Below are 17,766 nucleotides of genomic sequence, written 5' to 3'. Positions count from 1 at the left end.
GGACATAGTACTACCGGAGGATCCAGCAATACCTCTCCTGGGCATATATCCAGAAGATGCCCCAACAGGTAAGAAGGACACATGCTCCACTATGTTCATAGCAGCCTTATTTATAATAGCCAGAAGCTGGAAAGAACCTAGATGCCCCTCAACAGAGGAATGGATACAGAAAATGTGGTACATCTACACAATGGAGTACTACTCAGCTATTAAAAAGAATGAATTTATGAAATTCCTAGCCAAATGGATGGACCTGGAGGGCATCATCCTGAGTGAGGTAACACATTCACAAAGAAACTCACACAATATGTATTCACTGATAAGTGGATATTAGCCCCAAACCTAGGATACCCAAGATATAAGATATAATTTGCTAAACACATGAAACTCAAGGAGAATGAAGACTGAAGTGTGGACACTATGCCCCTCCTTAGATTTGGGAACAAAACACCCATGGAAGGAGTTACAGAGACGGAGTTTGGAGCTGAGATGAAAGGATGGACCATGTAGAGACTGCCATAGCCAGGGATCCACCCCATAATCAGCATCCAAACGCTGACACCATTGCATACACTAGCAAGATTTTATTGAAAGGACGCAGATGTAGCTGTCTCTTGTGAGACTATGCCGGGGCCCAGCAAACACAGAAGTGGATGCTCACAGTCAGCTAATGGATGGATCATAGGGCTCCCAATGGAGGAGCTAGAGAAAGTAGCCAAGGAGCTAAAGGGATCTGCAACCCTATAGGTGGAACAACATAATGAGCTAACCAGTACCCCGGAGCTCTTGACTCTAGCTGCATATATATCAAAAGATGGCCTAGTCGGCCATCACTGGAAAGAGAGGCCCATTGGACTTGCAAACTTTATATGCCCCAGTACAGGGGAATACCAGGGCCAAAAAGGGGGAGTGGGTGGGCAGGGGAGTGGGGGTGGGTGGATATGGGGGACTTTTGGTATAGCATTGGAAATGTAAATGAGTTAAATACCTAATAAAAAATGGAAAAAAAAAAAAGAAGTAGTGCTTGATGAAAGGGCATAGGTCATTGACCTAAGTTTTCAAGGAGAATGCTGACTGTTTTTTTCTTTCCTTTTACTTTCTGGACTCTATGAAAATGTGTTTCCACCCTGCCCAAACCCCATATCAATAGGGCTAACTGGCTACCAAAATAGTGAGCAAAAATAAATATTTTTCTCCCTTAAGCTGACTATCTCAGGCACTTCGTTCTAGTAACAAAGAACCAAGTAGCTCAGGCCTGCAGTGCTGTATTTTGTATAAGAGATCTTTGTGACCTTACACTCTTACTTTTAAACTATTTTATCTGTGATCATGAAACTACAAAGAGAAACTAAAATTCTATCTTGAGCTTCAGAACGTCTAAGGAAATTGGTAGTCACAGGTAATAAGTTGAAGTATCCCTCTCATAAAGGTGAGCAGAGGAGCATTTCTTTGGACTTTCTTAGAGATATCAGTGTACACTTCTTCTGTTCTTCTTCCTTTCAGAAGAATAACCTTGAATAAGCTATTTTTTTCTTTGTCTGGACCTACATATCTCTATCTGTATTCTGAAGAGTATTGGGATTCTTACATTTTAGCATAGTCCATATATTCTAACTCAAAAGCTTAGTGAACATAGGCATACTTTTTATAGGGGTTTCAGTTAATATTTGTATAAGTGGTCCTTGCATTTAATCACGGGAATATTGGACACTGATCTCACACACACACACACACACACACACACACACACACACACAGAGACGCACAGAGAGGTCCCAGAATCTCCTTGGATTTTAACATACTTTTTTTTTTATTTCATCTATGGAAAGTATGGAATATTTGCTCTTGGATAAGTCCTAGAAATACGAATAAGGTCTATATGTGATGTTGATGCAGAAATTTCAATGAATACTTTTGAGAAACTTTAGTTTGAAGGCTTTCTTTCTAAGGGTTCTTTTAATTTTAGCATTATGGACACTTGGAAGGAGGGTAGAGACCAGTTTTCACTCTTTAGCCTTGGTTGGATGAAACTTACTCTGTAGCCATGGCATGGTCTTCCTGAGTTATCAACGTTAAGTACCAAGATTACAGGGATATACCTCAAAAGCCAGTTTGGGTCATTTTTAGAAGTAAAACTGTATCTCTCAAAACAGCTCCAAAGTAGTATATGGTATGTTGATTGTTTTTTTTTTTTCTAAGCCTCTATGACTTCCTTAAACTGTTCTAGTGCAGGTCACGTCTAGGTACGGAATATTTGTCTAGCTTGGAGATGACAGCATAAGTAGCAATCAAGCTGACCCTGTTCTTGGGACATTACGGCTTCCTTCCAAAGGATTACAATAGTCTATTCTTCTCTGTCTATGAATAAGAGAACACAGTTATCTACATATCCCCATATCACAAACACAGCAGGTGAGCTGGCATGACTTATGTCCTTCAGAACACTGTGGTGAATCAGATCTTAGGGTTTCCTTTCATTTTCAGTGTTTCTGCATCTTCAGTTGGACTCATAGCTTAGCTTCTTATGAACTTACAAGTACAACAAATATTCTGTCCCAGTCCCCTAGGTTCCCTTTATGATTCTTGAATTCATCAAAGAGCCACACATGCAACATAGGGATCTCTACTGCATAGATTTTGCTATCTACATGCACTAATATTTGTATCTGTCAATAACAAATTTTATGTTTATTACTTCACTTCCCGCCTGCAACTTTGCTGTTTTCCAAGTCATAAACCAAGCTACTGAGATGTTAAGTCTAAGTTGGGGAGCAAGGGAGAAGTTTGATACATGAGCGGTGTTCTTCAAAGGACTCTCATGTAGACTACTTTACTCTCTGTGTCAAGAAAAAAGCTATTTAAAGATAAAATTGAGAGAGTGGGAATAGAGATGGGTGGCTCTCTCTGTGAGATAAGTTCTGACTTCTTTATCATTAGAGGACAAACAGAACTAGAATTCCTCCACTGTGGGACATTAGAATAGAAAGTCCAGGAATTGTAAAACAGTGAGGCATCATAAAAATGATCTTGTTCTTTCAAACCCATAGATTCTATAGTTTGCTTGAACACAGAGATAAACCATGAGGAAATGACTGTTGAGTGATATACAACGTAGAACCTCACCTGCATGTCTACCACTCAACTAAAACTTTACCTGCTGTGCACTCATACTTTAGCCTCTGATCCAGGAGGAGACTCCATGGCTAAGATATACAGGTCTTGTTTACCAATTTGAATTCTTCATTTGGTTTCTTTGTCTGTTCCCTATGCTCCCATCATTTCAAACAGTACATGCTGTTTCAAGTAAACAATTAGGGAATGAGTGTAAAAATTCTAATCTACAGACCGCAAATCATCATAAAATGAGCCCTTTAAATTTGAAGTGAAAGGTCTTCTTCTGCATTCATGCTCCCTGCTGTCTCTTTCATCTTTAATTCATTAAGTGCAATTCACTTAGTGCTGCACACCACTCACAGCTGATGAGCTGACAGAGCCTAGCCCACTTAGATTCAACCTCCTTTTGCATTTGCAGGTCCCAGTGGTGTGCAACCTGCTGCTCTGTTCCAGGTAGAGAAAGCTTAATATATGCAACTTAGTATATATCATGTTTTCTGATTATAAGAAGTCTTCTAAAAAGCCTCAGTTTGGCACTGGTTCTCAACCTGTGGATGGTGAACACTTCAGAGGTCAAATGACCCTTTCACAGGGGTCACATATCAGCTATCCTGCATTTCAGACATTTATATTCTGATTCATAACAGTAGCAAACTTATAGTTATGAAGTTGAAAGAAGAATAATTTTAATAGTTAGGGTAGCCACAAGTGGAGGATCTGTATTGAAGGGCTGAAGCATTAGGAGGGTTGAAAACCCCTGGATTAGAGAAATCTTAGAGATGATGAATATGGGGCTCAATGAATAGAAATTGGTTTGAGACATGTTTATGGGCCACTATACTATGGTCTAATCCCAAACCCTTCCTAGTTAGCCATTTTTCCTCACAAAGCATTGACTAGGAGCAAGCAATACAGAGATTATATGCTCCATGATATGACACTCAAGAACTGGCACTTCATGGTTCTGGAGCTAGTAACATCTCACACACATGCAGACTCTTTCGTATGTTCTAACTATGTTTCTACGATTTCATTATAAGCTGTAGAGTAGGTAAGGAATGACTTTTACATTAAGTATAACTTGGTAAAATGGGAAGAGAGCCCCTTGGTATTGCAAACTTTATCTGCCCCAGTACAGGGGAATGCCAGGGCCAAGAAGTAGGAGTGGGTGGGTAGGGAAGCAAGGCAGGGGGAGGGTATAGGGGACTTTCGGGATAGCATTTGAAATGTAAATGAAGAAAATATCTAATAAAAAATTGAAAAAAAAGGAGAAGATGAAGTTTGGAGGAAATGATGGAAGGATCTTTATGGGAGTTAGAAAGGGAGCAAGGGGTGAATATGATTAAGATACAGTGATTACAGGCATGAAATTTTCAATTAAGAAAAAAAAGGGGAAAGTTGTTTAAAGAATTAAAATGACTTGACTTTAGATTTGAAACTAGAATTGTCAATATATATATATATCTACTACAATTATGCTATTCGAAGCAGCTTTAAAGAGTGGTTTTTAAAAAATATCTGGAAATTTGAAATGAGATATTTTGAATCAAAATCCCAATCTCACTTAACCCAGGCTATAAGACCTGGAACAAGTAACATCTGTGACATCTCTGTTGCAGAGAAAACTGTATGTATTTATATACAATAGAGGCAATAACATATGTACAGTTACTGGCATTTAGCTGCTTTCAACATTAGAAACCATTTATAGCATTATATTGTTGGGAGGCCCTGGAAAGTTTCTGTCCAAAAGTCTTTGTCATCACCATGTTTCTATCTAGAAATCTGCAGTGTTATAGCAAGGTAGTTGTTCCCAAGTCCCCTGATGTGCAGCAAGGAGGTGGCTCAGTGTCAGCCATTCAATATATTATCTGTCCTCATATTTCTTCTTTATAATACTTGCATAACTTTTAATGAATTATTAAATGTTTATTGCTCCTTTATAAACTGTGAGATTAAAAAAGAAGAAGAAGAAAAAGCTAACTTCATCTTTCTGTACCCAGGGCCCAATATCCTTCTCTGTATCCATAGAGGCATTCAGGAATTCTTTAAGTTGGTTAACATTTGCTTATAGCAGCCATAGATAAACTAGTTATTACAGAGGTGGTTTTATTGTTTATATTTGCTATATATACCATCTTTATTCTTTGTTAATATGAGCAGAAAATATGTCCAAATGCCAGTATTTCTTAATGTTCTTAACATTTTTGAACCTCAGATGAATGAATTAACCGTAAAGAAATATAGGTAAAGAGCTGTGTCAATTGGGCTCATGTCCAGAAGACACCTTAAACTTACCTACAAACCTTTGCCAAATCAGTGAGAAGAAGTTGATACTCCAGAAATACAGTATGTTCAGATGGATGTATAATTTTGTTTATATCTTACTTCCTTCTTAGTAAAGTTTCCCTAATCAATATTATCTAGAAACTTGGAAAGAAAATAAATGCCAGTGAAAGGATGAAGCTACTTGGTATGGCATTTAAAGTTAAGTTTCAGTGAAGATGGAAAAATTGCTTACCACTTTAGTATTGTTCTCCATGTGTAAATAGGCAGAGTTGAACAATGGTGAAATTCTGTAGAATGTGAAAACATAAGGTAGAAACAGGTGAGATTCTCTCAATGTTTGACCACTACCACTAGTAATCCTATTTCTATATACTTATTATAGAGATATCTCTTTCTATTTGATGGGCTTCCTTAAGCCCTCAACATCGAGACACATAATGATTTATGTACATCTGATGACTCTACCAGCTGCTTAGACAATGACATTCTTCTTAAGCATGTTAATGTCTTTAAGCTCCATTTTCATTATTCATAAATGGAATTTATTACATCCACCTCAGATGGTTGATCATTTCATTTAATAAATCTATAGTGAATGTCTCTTTTGTGCCAGGCACTATGTTGAATACCAGGAAACAGTAATGATCCCCCATGAAGCATAAGCATTCCAGAACAATGGAAATCATGCGTATAAACTGCTTAACTTAACACCTGTTTCATAGCATCCACTTAATAAAAGATAGCTACTGTTTTAATACTGAAGACATAAGGATATACTAATTAGCACAGGCTCTGGAATCTGATCTGCACTCAAGTTTAAAGACATGAACTCCACGCAACAGCTCTGAGAATTTAGATTTCATCTATTCCTAAATTTCTTCACCTAGAAACTAATAATGGTCATAAATTTTTTTATAAGTTTTGGGGATATAACTTGCCCTTTCTAAAGGCCATTAACTCAGTCTAAAATTGGTTTAGCCTGATCAAGAATAAAATGCATCTCAAACTTACTGAAAATTTCTGAGGCAAAAAAAGAAAGTAAATGAAGAACATTGTTAGAGACCAATAGCAGGTGACAAACTATATATAGACATTGCAGAGAATGACACTTTCTAGGTAGCAAATAAACAGTCCCCTTCTCAATATCCCCCACATGTTAGAAAACACTGTCACTAGACTTATGAGCTTTGACTAGAACAGATTCAAGATGCCAATTTAGAACTACAGACTCGAGAAAAAGCATATAAATTTTTTCTTTTTTCTTAATTTTTAAAAAAAAATTTATATTTTTTTATTTACATTTCAAATGTTATCCCCTTTCCTGGTTTCCTCTTCAAAAACTCTCTATCCCATCCCCTATCCCCCTGCTTCTATGAGGATGTTCCCCCACCCACCCACCTACTCCGGCTTCCCCGTCCTGATATTCCCTCTACATTGAGGCATCAAGCCTTCACAGGACCAAGGGCCTCTCCTCCCAATTGATGCCCAACAAGGTCATCCTCTGCTATATATGTGGCTGGTGCCAGGGATCCTTTAATGTGTACTCTTTGGCTGGTGGTTTAGTCCCTGGGAGCTCTGGGGTGGGTGGTCAGGCTGATTCATATTGTTGTTCCTCCGATGGGATTGCAAACTCCTTCAGCTCCTTCATTCTGTTTTCTAACTCCTATATTGAGAACCCCATGCTCAGTCTAATAGCTGGCTGCAAGTATCTATCTATTTTATTATTTTTATTAAATCACATTTCTAATAATATCTAATTTGTTATGTACAATGTTGGCCTAAAATCTATTTTACTGGATATATAATTTACCAAAAATAAAATGTAGTTACTTGAAATGCATAGTTAATGCTTTTGTTTCAGGGACAAGGTCTCAGTATATAGCACTAACTGGCATAGAATTCACTATGTTGACCAGGTTGGCTTTGAACCTACAGAGATCCTCCTACTTTTTGCTCCAGAGTGCTTGGGTTAAAGATCTTCATGACAATACCTGGCCTTAGTTGACAGGTTTTGGCAAATATATGTATGTGTTTAAGACCACTACAACTGACTCTACTTCTGTGAACAATAAATATTTATAGTATACATAAAACAAAGAAATAGGTTTGGAATTCTTACAAGATGGACCTTCTGCCATTGAGAACTATGTAATGCTGTTGACACATCTTTGCTAAGGACAGAGTTTTCAGTCACTACAGATGGTAATATTTTGAAGCACAGCCATGCATTAAATGAGAATTGCGTGAATGTCTCTAAATATTTCAATGGGAGTATGAAGTAAATAATTTCTAAATGTAACTTCTGCCATTTAATATACCCTGAACTTTATTCTGTTTTTTTTTAATTGACATCCAATGCCTACTGTTCTTGGACCACAAATGGTTGGAAAAAAATCATTCTTCCTATAGTAACTTGAGACAATCCCTTTCTTAGAGTAACAGGATATTTCCCAACCAAGAAGTTCTGGTGATGGACTTACAGGCAGAGCAACAGTAAGATATTTTTGTCTAGAATTCCATGCCTGTCTCCACTCCCCCCAGACACAGCATATAGATTATGAGCTAGCTTAAGTAAGTAATCATGGGAGACTGGAGGAAAGTCAAAGAGCTTCTAAATATGTATTTCAAAGAAGGGCAACAGATGAGGACTTCCAAACTCTTTCTCAGCTTTGTTTTCACATTCACAAAGGCCTATCAAAAATTGTCCATCTGCCAATGCTTTATTTCTATCTAACACCCTCTGGCTCTGATATGGTACTATATGTTCTTAGAATAGGGCTTACTTCAACTGACAGTTTTTTTTTTTAATAGACCCATCAGGAGTGATATATCTTTAATTCAACTTCACACTTTAAGTGTCTGTCAGACTGTCAAGTCATTCTAACTTCTGTGAGGATGTGTCACTGTAAAGGAAATTGGTTGTAGCATGCCACTAGACCTCAGAGATTCAGTCTTCAGGGAGTTTGAAAATTGTTTCAGAGTGACATATTCCAAGCCACATGATCTCTTATTTTCATTGAAAAACAGTAATTCAAGAAAAAAAAACTAGACAGTATGTAAGTTCATTTGCTTCTAGAGACAAACCTGTATTGCTCAATAAACAACATGGAATTATTATCCTTAGGGATGTTTACAGCTGTACTCAAACAGCCCATTTAAAGTAAATCGGAGTAAATTTAGAGTAGAAGCAATGTACTACTGTGCTAGGTGCCTTCAAATGCATCTGTCCTTGGATATATAAAACAATTGTGTTCCTCTATCTTCCATTTTCTTTCCTCAAGTACTCATTTTATTTTAAAGTTGTTTTAAAGTTTTTAAAGTAATTGTTATCATTATACAATGTTTAATCAGTTATTTTCATCTACAAATATACTTTCAGCAAGAACTAACATTTGAAAGTGACAAAAAGGAAAATTATCTAGCCTCTGTACCATCTCAAAACAAAAAGTTCACATATTATAAATTATTCCTCAAAGGTGATAAAGATCATGGTGGAGTTGTTTTACTGGCTCTAAAGAAGTTTTGTCATGCTGTATTTTAAACCCTATAGAGACCATAATCAACAGTGATAGAAGTGATTTTTTTTTCTTTGTTTTTTTTATGAGACAGGGTTTCTCTGTGTAGCTCTGGCTGTCCTGGAACTCACTTTGTAGACCAGGCTGGCCTCGAACTCAGAAATCTGCCTGCCTCTGCCTCCCAAGTGCTGGGATTGAAGGCATGCGCCACCATGCCTGGCTGATAGAAGTGATTTTTAATGACTTGTTTAGGTATTGTCATCACTGAAGAGGAAAAAAAGGAATACTGAAAATGAGTCACGACTCTCACAATAAATATAAAATATTCTCTTAAAAATTATGTTTAAGTTTGTCTCATTGTGTTTAATATGTTTGAGATTTGATTCTCAATATAGTGATGTCAAGGTTCTAAAACCTTTAAGGAGTGAAGTTAGAGTATAAAGAAATTAAGACTTAAGCACACTTCCTTGGAAAGAATTAAAAGGCTTTTGTGATACCACATTATTTTCCCTCAAGAGTAAGTTGCTATAAAAAAACATGACATGCCTGTTCACTCTCAGGTTTTCTATCTTTACAAGTGCTATATTCCATTAGATGCATGGCCATCATGATTTCATATTCTGTGATGTGATGTAGCAAAGTAGACCCTCACCTGTGAGCAAACAGTGATGAACTAGATAGCTAACATTACAACCACTTAATAATAATTTGAATTAGATCTATTTGTTGTTACTTTAGGAAATCTTTAAGTTCCAGGACCATAGTGTCCAATGAACCTACAGTTATAAAGATGAGTGAAACATTAAAAAGGCAGAAATAATCCCAATAATGACTGAGTAGGTACCGAATTGCTAAGGTACCATGGCCTTACCTGTAAAGTTATAAAATGGGCTTTCAGTCCACTTAAACAATAATGCTAATGAAGACAGAATCCTTGGCAGGTATGCAAGCCAAAAACAACAACACATAACAGCCTTTAATACCACCGTGTCATACAGAGTATTTGTTTTGAACCTGACTAACCTATTCCATCTACATCCATAATTTCATTTAGTTATAAAAACAACCTTACAAAGTCCCATTTATCATCATTTTATACGGATAAAAATAATTTTGAAAGGCTAATTGATTTTCCTAAGTCCTTATGGTGAAGAAATGCCAAAGTTCAAAGTCAACCCCATGTTACTCTAATTTAGATGTTCCACAAATTAACAAATTACATTGGACTGCTTGACCAGCGATTATCTGGTAATAAATACAGTGGAATTGAGCAAAAGAATTTGTTAAAGTGCGTAAATTCCTTTAGTTCCCTACTTGTTCTCTTCAATGGTTTGAATAATTGATCATTAAAATTTCATGTGCTAGAGGCTCAGTTCCTAGAGTTGTGGGAGTGAGATGGTGGAATCATTAAGAACAGAATCTAGTGTAAGAGATCTGGATGATGGGATTTCTACTTCATAAGCATAAAGGTACATTGATTCTGCTCCCCCAAATCATGTTGAATCTCAGCAGGGTTAAATTTGGCTTTATAAGTTTAAGTTATTACAACTTAGGGCTCCAATATATGTTGTCTGTTAGGTACAGGACCTTTTTCCTCCCTGTTTTTCTGCCGTGTTAGAACATAGCCAAAGAAGTACTCATCAGAACAATGGTATCAGGTTCAAATCTATTTAGGCACCCAAATCATAATTCAAGTAAGTTCTTTTGTTTAACAAGGTTGCCCAGATCATGTATTTAATCAGTAAAACACAAAACAGATTAAGACAATGTATCTGCATCCCTCTGTCCATTGTGTGCCACTTCATTGCTGTTTAGACTTTTCTACAAAACAAAGTTATAGTAAGGTGGATTAGCAAAGATAGGAAAGTAGGCAGAAGATGCTGAACAATAAGATATAAAGTATGTGTAGTGGTTTGTATGAGAATGCCCCTTGTGGTGATTTGAAAAGTTGTAGCTCCTATATATTCATGTGTTTAAATTCTTGGCCCATTGAGAGTGGCACTATTAGGAGGTATGGCCTTGTTGGAGTAGGTGTGGCCTTGTTGGAGAAAGCGTGCCACTGTGGAGGCAGGATTTGAAACCTCCTATGCTTAAGCTATGTTCTCTGTGGCATACAGTCTTCTTCTGTTTGTGGATCAAGATGTAGAACTTGCAGGCCCTTCTCTAGCACCATGTCTGCTTGCATGCTACCATATTAACCATTATGAAAATTAAATGTTTCCTTTATAAAAGTTGCCATGGTCATGTTGCCTCTTCACAGCAATAAAACCCTAACTAAGGCACCCCACATAGGCTCATAGTTTCAAATCTTTTGTTCTCAGTTACTGGGACTGTTTGGGAATGATTGGAGGTGTATCCTGTAGGAGGAGATATGGCATTGTTGGAGGAGGTATGGCACTAGGGATGGGCTTTCAGATCAGGATGTAAAGTTTTCAGCTACTGTTCCAGCATCATGCTTGCCTACTTCCCACGATGATGATGATGATGATAATGGTGATGATGATGGACTAATCATCTAAAACTGTGAATCCCAACTAAAATTTTTATGAAAATTTCTTTATTCATGGTGTCTCTTTACGGCAATAATATAGTATTTAATATATGGCAGTTTATATGTATGATTGGATTTACTAAATTTTGAAGATTGTGAAAATTGTTGACCATCTCTACATACTACAATTGACAGGTGAAAGACACTGATTATGCATATTGTATAGATGACAAAGTCAAAGAAATCCACGATAGAGATCAAATGTTCTAAATGCTAACCCTGTGTTTCACAGCTCATAAGCCACCCTGTGTCTGCCAGCAAGCATCTTTGTTTAGTTCTGCCTTTGTCTGAGCCATGAGGAAATGGCTAATGCATGAAGCTGACCAAATGAGAGGGCTAAAAGTTTTACAAAATAGCAGGCCTTGGGTTATATGTCAGGTTTAGGTTGTGAAAGTAGCAGATATTTGCACATGAATGCCCACAATGTAAAGAGAATACTCTCACCTCTCAAAACTGAAGAAAAAGTCAGGGGTTGCCAAGAAACTTTCTGGTTATTCCAAATACCCTACTGATTTATACAAATATAAAATAGAACAACACATTATATTTGCTTTCAGAAATACTGTTTTCTGTTCCCAAGGAGACTGGCAATTTTAGGAGACCTACTGATTTCTCTAAAGTAACAGGATTTTGTCTTGAACTCCCATTACCTGAGAAGATGAAGAGGTTACACTTTCAAGAATTGAGATTTTTTTTTTGATAGTGAGGAATAGGCTGATAGATTTTTTTTTACCCCCAAATGTCTATGACTCTTCCTATTCACTCTGTCCTACTTTTTGTATTTCATTATTAAACATGTCCAGTTTTCATAAAGAGGAAATTGAATGAAGTTCATTAAATAGAAGAAGAAACCTCTAGAACAATGTTTATGATACAGTGATAGGCAAAATAATTAAATATTTGAAAACGAACATCTGATAAAGACCTTTTTTTTTAATGGACAAAAGAAACAGACTGTGTTTAGATGTAATAACCTAGTGAATTATCCTTAAGGAATGCTTAAATTAGAGAAATCATTTTAAATTTTTGTTTATGCCTCTTCAATGATTCTTAAGATATGATCACCTGGCTCATTTGTTATATATTTTCTTAGCTTCCTCTGTAAAATATGTTTTCCTTCTTCTACCTCTCTGTCACCCTTGAAATTTCCCCCTTCCCTTCTCTTTCCTTTTTATACCCAAAATGAGCTCAAATGCTAAGGCAGATAGTTACTGGTGATGCATCATGAGGTCATGGAACTGTTAAGTCATCACTTCCTTCATGCTATGTTGAAATTACATTTTCCTACCATGAAGACAAGAATGCTATTTTATGAAACTCTTGGGAAGAATTTAAACTATTCTAAAGTTGCTGCAGTCACAGACACTTCATCAATACTGATATTTTCTTTCTTTGAAAATGTCTGGATGCATAGCTGACATTCAGTCTGAGTAATTTCTGAAGATTACAAAAATGTGCAAAAGATTGTGACTATAGAGGGTAGCTAGGTAGTGGTGATGATGATATGAAGCTTAATAATAGTTTAGCTAATACCGAAAGGAACCAAGGATCTGGACATGGAGTTACAGCCAACAATCCTGACATTCACAAATCCTACCAATATTAAGAATCATGAGGCTATGCTGGTGCCTGGCAAACACAGAAGTGTATGATCACAGCTATTGGATGGAACACAGGGCCCCCAGTGGAGGAGCTAGAGAAAGTACCCAAGGAGCTAAAGGGGTCTGCAACCCTATAGGTGGAACAACAATATGAACTAACCAGTACCTCCGGAGCGCGTGTCTCTAGCTGCATATGTAGCAGAAGATGGCCTAGTCGGCCATCATTGGGAAGAGAGGCCCCTTGGTCTTGCAAACTTTATATGCCTCAGTACAGGTGAATGCCAGGGCCAAGAAGTGGGTGTGGGTGGGTAGGGGATTGGGGGGGGTATGGGGGACTTTTGGGATAGCATTTGAAATGTAAATGAAGAAAATACCTAATTTTAAAAAAAGAATAGTTTTGAGGTAATAGGGAGACTGCCTCATATCTGCCCTCCTCAAAAAATAAGGTGACTCATGGTAAAGATAGAGTGCCCAGGCAATAAATAAGTTTCTAAAATTCTAAGGTTTACTTCTGGTTTATAGTCATGCAACAAGCTTAAATGTAGCTGCTTTTCCCAAAAGCAAGTACACACCCAACCAGGATGGTCCAGTGTGAGCAAATATCTGAGTCTTCAAGTTAAAGAGGCAGAGAGAGAGAGAGAGAGAGAGAGAGAGAGAGAGAGAGAGGGGGGGGGAGAAAGAGAGGGAGAGGGAGAGGGAGAGGGAGAGGGAGAGGGAGAGGGAGAGGGAGAGGGAGAGGGAGAGGGAGAGGGAGAGGGAGAGAGAAGAGAAGGAAACAGACAGAGAGACAGAGAGAACTCCCAACTTACCAGAGTAGAAACTCACAAGCTGATACTTCAACGAGAACCAATGTGGAGGTAGGAAGGCCTGAGTTTCTGTTCATAAGTTCCCTGAGGGTCAGAATGGACAGCAGTGAGTGAAGAATTTTGAGGACACTCAGTATGAGGACGCTCCCAGCCATTTGTGGGTTGAGCTCCACCAATGCCTCCAGGTTCTCACAGTGAAGGTGGAGGGGGGGACCTCTGGTGTTATCAGCATGTGGAGGGTGAAAGTAACCATTAGTAAAGCTGCAGAGCGTTCTGTTCTTTTTTAACAAGGCCTGCCCTGAGGAGAAAATATTTAATCAAAACCTAATTCATTGGAGTTTTATCAGCACTTAACCCTCCTTGGCTACTGGACATACAGAAAGAAACCCAGTCCTCTCCAGACTTGAATGTAAGTAAAGATAGAAGTAGTCTTCCCTGATGTTTGATGTAAAGGAAGAAAGATAAAGGAGCTGAGCTCTTACGAGCCATTCTCTCCCACATAAAGGGTAAACAAAATTTTAAGAAGCACTTGTCACATTTACTTGCCATAGGCACAAGCTAACCAAAAGATTTGGGACTAATTACTAAACTATGGAATACTTCATATGCCTCATATCTTATCAGTGTATTGCAAAAGGATTATTTATCTCCCTTTCTTTTGTTTCCCTTTCAGAATAAATGTTCAACCCAGAACAAAAAGCCAGAAAGACAATGGAAAGACCCCCAAAGCACCAGACCCACACAGAAGTGCAGGAACCTAAATTGGATAAAAATTCTGTTCTTGACTGAAACATGGGGGCTTTTCCTAAAGCTATGGACTACATGTGGGGTATGTTCTACCTGGGATGCCTTGTCTGGCTTCAGTGGGAGAGGTTGTGCCTAGGCTCACAGAGACTTGATGTGCCAGGGTGGGTAGATACCCAGGAGGACCTCTATCTACCCAGAGGAGAAAGAGAGGGGTTTGGGAAGGATTGTGAGGAGTGACAAAGAGGAGGGAACAAAGAGTGGGATGTAAAGTGAATAAGTAAAAAAAAATTAATTAAAAATCAAAATTCTGCTGTTGCCTATGGATATGACATAGTCAGCTGCTTCAGGTTCCTGTTGTGACCTCCCTGTTATGATGGTCTTTGAATGGTGAGATAAAATAAATCATTTGTGCCCTAGGTTACTTTTGGTCACAGTATTTTTTTTCATTATAGCAACAAAAACAAACCTAGAACAATACTTATGATTATATCCATTACCTGTAAAAACATTTAAAAATCATTAATGAAAAATTGTTTAAAAAATGAAAGCTAAACCCAATGAAACTGTGATTAATATACCAAAGACCTTATGGGAAAGGAGACATGTGACAAGAAGAACCTATGAGTCATGTCGACAGGAATGGACAGTCTAAGGTATGACAAAATAGACATGTTAACATATTTTTTTACTCATGTTCAAAGTTTACATGTCAATGCATAAACTAAATAAGCTGCTCTTACCAGCTAGAGAATAAAACAGTGGATAAGAGAAGCTGAGAAAACTAGTCAGGTGGAAGGAATGAGATCAGATGGCTAACAGGTACAGGGGCAGTTGGATAGGCCAAATAACTGTGAATGGTTGGTAGCACATTGAGGCAATTACACTTGAAAAAATTAATGTAGTTTGGCCTGCACCCTCCGTCAGGGCAGATCATCAGTTTGTCTGCTCCCCTGAAGACCCCACATTCTGAAGGCTTCCCAGGAGATCCACTGCAGTCAGGGCAACATGTCTCCCAGGAGACTTGCAGCAAGCCAGGCATGCTGTAGGCAGGATTCAGAAAGAGACACCCAGGCTAGTTAATGCCAGAGATAACCAGGTGGCAAGAGGCAAGCACAAGACCATAAGCAACAGAAGCCAATATATTCAATATATTCATTCTGGCACCATAATAACCCAGTTCTCCTACCACAGCAAGCTCTGGATACCAGACACACCTGAAAAGCAGGACGTTGACCTAAAATCCTATCTCATAAAGATAATACAGTCCTTTAAGGAGGATATAAATAACTTACTGAAAAAAATGCAGGAAAACACAGGAAAACTGGTAGAAGTCCTTAAAGAGGAAACAAATGAACCCCTTAAAGATGTACAGACAAAAACAATCAAACAAGTAAAAGAATTGAACAAAGCAGTCCAAGACCTAAAAATAGAAGTACAAACAATAAATAAAACACAAATGGAGGCAACCTTGAAAATGGAAATCCTAGGAAAGAGGTCAGGAGCTATAGATGCATGCATCAACAATAGAATACAAGAGATAGAGGTGAGAATCTGAAACACAAAAAATAACTTAACTGTCAAAGAAAATTCAAAACATAAAAAACTCTTAAGCCAAAACATCCAGGAAATCTAGGAAATGAAAAGACCAAACTAAAGAATAATAGGAATAGAAGAGCACAAAGATTTCTAGCTCAAAGGACAAGAAAAGGTCTTCAACAAAATCATAGAAGAAAACTTCCCCAACCTAAAGAAAGAGATGACCATAAATGTATAAGAAGCCTATAGGACACCAAACAGATTGTACCAGAAAATAAAATCCACTTGTTACATAATAATCAAACCGCTACATGCATAGAGCAACAACAACAACAAAAGGAATATAAAAAGCTGTAGAGAAATAGACCAAGTAACATATAAAGGCATATCTATCAGAATTACACCAGACTTCCAAACAGAGACCTTAAAAGCCAGAAGAGCCTGAAAAGAGGTTATGCAGATACTAAGTAAACACAATTGCCAGCCCAGGCTACTATACCCTGCAAAACTTTCAATCATCAAAGATGGAGAAACTAAGATATTCCAGGACAAAACCCAAGTTTAACAAGATCTATCTACAAATCCAGCTTCACAGAAAGATTCTAGAAGGAAAACTCAAACACAAGGAAGGTACTAACACCAAAGAAAAAAGAAGAAAGTAATCATCTCACAAGAAAACCAAAAGGAGAGAATCACATACTCATAATGCCAACTACTACAAACAAAACAGTAACTAATAATCCTCTGTCTTTAATATCAACATCAATGAATCTGAACATTTATGCTCCAAATGCAAGGGCATCCACATTCATAAAAGAAACTTTACTAAAGTTCAAAGTACACATTCAACCCCAAACAATAATAGCGGGAGACTTCAACAACCCACTCTCACCAATGGACAGGTCATTGAAACAGAAACTAAACAGAGACACAGTAAAACTAATAGAGGTTATGAACCAAATGGATTTATCAGATATCTATAGAGCATTTCATCCTAAAACAAAAGAATATGGCTTCTTCTCAGCACCCCATGGTACCTTCTCCAAAATGAACCATATAATTGGTACAAAATAGGCTTCACCAGATATAAGAAGATTTAAATAATCCTATGCATCCTATCAGATCACAACAGACTAAGGCTAGACTTCAATAACAACAAAAACAACAGAAAACCTACATACCCACAGAAACTGAACAACTCTCTACTTACTTGGTCAGGGAGGAAATAAAGAAATTAAAGACTTTCTGGAATTCAATGAAAATGATGACAAAGCATACCCAAACTTATGGGACACAATGAAAGCGGTGCTAAGAGAAAAATTCACAGCACTAAATGACCTTGTAAAGAACTTGGAGAGATCCTACACTAGCAACTTAACAGCATACCTAAAAACCCTAGAACAAAAAGAAGCAAACACACCCAACAGGAGTAGATGGCAGGAAACAGTTAAACTCAGGACCAAACACAACCAAATACAAACAAAAAGATACAAAGAATCAACAAAACCAAATGCTGGTTCTTTGAGAAATGAACAAGATAGATAATCCCCTAGCCAAACTAACTAAAGGGCACAGAGACAGTATCCAAATTAACAAAATCAGGAATT

The 17,766-nt window shown here is 37.6% G+C and overlaps 1 protein-coding gene across 7 annotated transcripts in view; it reads right to left on the bottom strand.

Annotated features, from left to right (window-relative positions):
- The window catches only part of Rtl4 (retrotransposon Gag like 4), a 434,206-nt gene that overhangs the window by 7,294 nt on the left and 409,146 nt on the right, over window positions 1-17,766 (bottom strand). For 5 of the 7 annotated variants that reach the window (XM_011247866.2, XM_011247865.2, XM_011247862.2 and 2 more), the window contains exons 3-4: window positions 13,880-13,960; window positions 5,636-5,690 (exon numbers count right to left, since the gene is read on the bottom strand). The gene's annotated coding sequence lies outside the window, so the exon portion shown is untranslated. Of the gene's footprint in view, window positions 1-5,412; window positions 5,545-5,635; window positions 5,691-13,879; window positions 13,961-17,766 lie in introns of all 7 variants that reach the window. The other 2 variants (XM_011247864.2, XM_006528952.3) reach the window with 2 other exon arrangements.

This window comes from Mus musculus, chromosome X, assembly GCF_000001635.26.
Source record: "Mus musculus strain C57BL/6J chromosome X, GRCm38.p6 C57BL/6J".
NCBI classification, from domain to species: Eukaryota; Metazoa; Chordata; class Mammalia; order Rodentia; family Muridae; genus Mus; species Mus musculus.
The sequence above is the reverse complement of the archived record's forward strand: the minus strand, read 5'-3'. Positions and strand labels throughout refer to the sequence as shown.